Source organism: Cebus imitator, unplaced genomic scaffold (genome assembly GCF_001604975.1).
Source record: "Cebus imitator isolate Cc_AM_T3 unplaced genomic scaffold, Cebus_imitator-1.0 Scaffold703, whole genome shotgun sequence".
NCBI classification, from domain to species: domain Eukaryota; kingdom Metazoa; phylum Chordata; class Mammalia; order Primates; family Cebidae; genus Cebus; species Cebus imitator.
Window position 1 is genome coordinate 316,889 of NW_016108018.1, and position 4,301 is coordinate 321,189.

Here is a 4,301-nt window from a genome sequence, read left to right on the forward strand (position 1 = left end):
ACCCAGAATCCACCCAGCCCCCAAGGAGAACCCAGAATCCACCCAGCCCCTGGGAGAACCCAGAATCTACTCAGCCCCCCGGAGGACCCAGAATCCACCCAGCCCCCAGGCAGCGTTCCACCAGCTTCTTCCACCTGCTAGACATGAGCAGCAGCATCTGCAGCCACTTTCCCCATGTCAGAATCAGAAATTTTAAAAATGGTTGGATAGTATTTGGTTATTTTTTGATAGGATAGCTTTTGTCTCTTCTTTACTTCATATTTTCTTTTTCTATAAACTAAATGCCAGCATTTAAACTGTATCTCGAGATGCACAGTTGTGTAAATATCAGCTTGAGACTCTCTCAAGGCAGACTCCGATATCCAAAGGCTTTGCACTCACAGAATTTTTTAAAACTCCAAGCACATCCACACTGCCCTTTGGAATCTGCCTTGTCTACAGAGCTAGCAGGCAAGGCCCAGCTCACCCAGAGGGCGTGGGGATCCCCAGCCCCGCGTGACTTTGCAACACCAGCTAAGATGCCTGGTCCCCAGTTAAGTTACTAGGATGAGTTTCAGCACCATTTATTCAAAACCCTGAGAGGCCCGTGTTACTGCTAATTCCAATTTTAACTTTTCTTCCAGAATGGCAGGAAGTGATGAGGGCAGCCGAGGTTTTGAGAGCTCATGTGTGGCAGGCGCTGTGGCTGGTGCATCAGGTGACATTATGTTGCTTTTCTCAGCTGTAAGGTGGCTGCTGTGGTCGATGGAGCTTCCTTTGCTGGCAGGACTGGGTGTGTTCTTCTGGCTGCAGCTCACCACCATGCTGGGAGCGGCTCATAGGCATTCGGTGTGTACTGGTTTTTTCCTGAGACCACAGCAGCTGCACCTGGAAATCGTCACACAGAGTGACTTCTCAGATGGCAGAAAGTGACAAATGACACTTGGTTCTCCCTCTTCGGCAACTGTGAAATAACAGGGGTGCCACACAAATTTATGGGGCCATTGTCTTGCTGTCAAATTTTCTCCTTAAGAAATTCTTTAAAAAGAGAGAGATAGCATTCTTGGCCACATGCATGTCTGTCGCTAATGATCAGGTTTCTTCTGTGTTCAGGTGGAGGCAGTTCATATTTTCCACCAGGACCAGACAACACTGGCATATCACCTACAAAGCTCAGTAAATGTTAAAATGTGATTAAATAAACAAGTGTTGAATTTCAGAATACCGACTTCTATTTTTTTTTCCTCAAAAGACATCTGCTTACCAATCTGTGTTACTGGGGCTGAAGGCCATGCTCCTTCCAATGGTGGGACGACGCTCAAGTGCGAATTTATTACAATTCTAAGTTTCCCTTCACCACTGCTGATGGCGTAAAGTGCTTTGCAAATACATCACACCTGGTCTTCCAGGGCCCACCTCCACCATGGGTCTGACTCAGAATTTTCCGACAGGGATGATCCGCATGTGCCACTTGCAGGAAACACTGGCGACGCCCACAGGGAAAGGAGGAGCCTGGAAAGCCATCCCCTGGAGCCACGAGGCTCCCTGCGCCCGAGTCAGGTGGAAGCAGCACTGTCGAGACCCCTCCCCTCGGCAGAGTGGTGGTTGCTGCAGGTCTGCGCACCGTCTGATGGGATTCCAGCTCTGCCCCCAAACCCAGTCCCTCCCAGGCCTTCCCCAGATTAAACCTGGACCCGGGAGCCCACCCTTAGCTGCACCATCACTGCCCAGCCGACCTGACCCTCCCCCTAACCCCCAGAGATCCTGCTCGGCAGGCCTGTGGTGGGGCCCAGAATGCACATTTCATCCACTTCCCAAGTGATGTTTCGCGGTTGGGCCCAGAACAGGGTAACAGCCCCACAGTCTGCCAGCGGCGAAGGAGGGTTGCTGTGATCTGGGCCTTTCCAGCGTTGACGCTGGAGCAGCCATAGGGCAAAGCGGGAAGATCACCTCACCTGGGGCCACACCCTGAGAACCACTCACCTGGAGTATCTGTTACTCCTACAGGGGAGGAAAACTGCTGACATCAATTGTGCAGAACTTTGTGTTTTTATTGAAGACTTTCCTTTGAGATTTATGTGCCCGAGAGAAGATACCAAATGGGTCCCCAACACCTAACCTGGAATTTTTATACTACATTTTCCCTCTGTTAGAGAGGCATTTTCAAAGAGGTAGTCATTCAAAAAGAAAAACAAACAAACTAATGATCAAAACAGTGTTGTGTTCTTTTCTACCATCAACATACAGAACCTCTTTCCCTTCTGGATTTTATGCACCAAAGAACTTTAGCTTTATTTCTTAGCTTAAAAAAAAAAATCTCTGAATCGGTTATATAACAAACCACCACCAGCCTGATGGTGTAAAGGAAGCAGCATCATTTCCCGAAATGTGGAGGGTTGGCTGGAAGGCTCTCTGGGTACAGGAGGGCCTCCCTCACGTGTGAGGCCTTGGCAGAGATGTGGCCTCCGGGGCACCTGAGGTCTCCGCCATTCACTCCCTCATTCTCGAGAGGCCAACTCGGCCTGTCCACACAGCAGGCAGCAGAAGGTTCCCACCGCAAGAGCGGGGACGTCCACGCCTTTCCAAGCACTTCCCAAGTCTCTGCTGGTGACAGGGCCGCTTTTGTCCCCTTGGTCAAGCTGCACCTTGTGGCCAGGCCCGCAGGTCACGGGGAAAAGGACAAGCAGACTCGGTGCATGGAGGGAAGTCTGGGCGCCATTTTGGAGTTCATCGCCACCTCACCGTTTCCGTTAACAAAAATCCCCATTGTTTCTGAACTATCTTTAAAAGAAATAAGAGGAGCTACTTCCGGAGCACTCACAGTGCCCCGTGCACATGGATCACCTAATTCTAGGGGGGCAGCTGCACCATTTGCCCCAAACGTCCATGTCACTGTCCAAGGAAGCCCCTCGGTTCCGACGCAAAGCGACAGAACAGATCCCTGTGAGGTGTGAAGCGCTGTCCTCCCCACGTGACAGCCGAGGAGGTCACAGAGGGGAGACTGCAGGCGGTCGTCCGGGGCGCTCCTGCACGTAGGCGGCAGGCCCAAGTGCATGAGACCAGGCACCGCCGGCGTCCCTGCAGCAGCTGGGGGCACTTTGACTTCTCGGTCAGTGTGACTGCACATCTGAATCACTCACTTCATGTAAAATACTTGATTCCAAATTACTTTGGTCTGTACTGAAAAACAAAATTCAAAGTTACCTTTAAAGACAAAGATTTGCCATATTTAAGGATATTTCGGAGAAGATGTTACTGGCTCTGAAGAAGAGGCATGACACCACTGAAGCACGCAGCGCCCGGCTGTGAGGTTTTCATTTCGTTTCGTGAAGACCCCACATGCATACGGAATAACACTTTTTCTCCTGTTTAGCTACTTTGGTCAGTTCAACTTGCAGGACTCCTGTCACCAAAAACCAAAAGTGAGTAAAGGAAAACGTTTTTTCCTCCCCAACTGTTTGTTGGAAAGCAAGTGACTGCCCAGCTGGTGTTCTTTTGGTCAAGGTGTGGCGGGGAAATGGTGCTCCTGCCAGGCCCCTCAGGGTGGGTAATTGGAACAGAATCGGAGGGGCCTGGGCTTCTCACTGCCAGGGCAAACCTCTGGACAGCTACCAGACAGGAAGCCGCACAGGCAGAGGTGATGCTGGCAAGAGATGCTTGTGGCAGGAGCAGGGCAGCCTCCCTTACTCAAACAAGATGGGACCACTGGAGGCCGGCCACTCAGAGAACAAAAGGCAATGTGAGGGGGACGGTGTCAGTGCTCAGAAAGCTCCATGTGCCTTCCTGCCGAAAGCAACATTGAAAGCACAACATGTACATTTGGTTAAAAATGCCAAGGGCTTGTGCTGGGAGGTGGCAGTGCTGGCCTCAGCCATCTCCCCATCTGCCCGTGTGGCAACCACTTTGACTATTTCCTCTGGCCAGGCATTTCCAACCTCCTCCTGTTCTTACACCACTCTCTACTCACTAATCTTAGATAGGGTCTGTCCCAGACTTCCGACTATGATAGTCAAAATTCAGCCAACTTGCTCTGAAGAAACCATACAGGTGCTAAATTTTCTGAGTCCACAGTAGACTAAAAACACCTTCATTCTTCCCTCACACTTAATTTAGGGTCTAGCATAAAAGCAGATTTCTGAGAGCCTAGAGGCATCACTCCATCATCTCCACCACTCTTTCATCTCCATCACTCCATCATCTCCATCGTCTACATCACTCCATCATCTCCATCACCTCCATCATCTCCATAACTCCATCACCTCCATCATCTCCATAACTCCATCATCTCCGTCACTCCATCATCTCCATCATTCACTCCATCA

The 4,301-nt window shown here is 50.5% G+C and overlaps 1 long non-coding RNA gene across 2 annotated transcripts in view; it reads left to right on the forward strand.

Moving 5' to 3' along the window:
- Positions 1-1,435, forward strand: part of LOC119469556 — an 11,312-nt gene extending 9,877 nt beyond the window's left edge. For both annotated transcript variants that reach the window (XR_005198382.1, XR_005198381.1), the window contains one exon: positions 624-1,435. This is a non-coding gene — a long non-coding RNA (uncharacterized LOC119469556). The remainder of the gene's footprint in view (positions 1-623) is intronic.
- Positions 1,436-4,301: the final 2,866 nt, after the last annotated feature.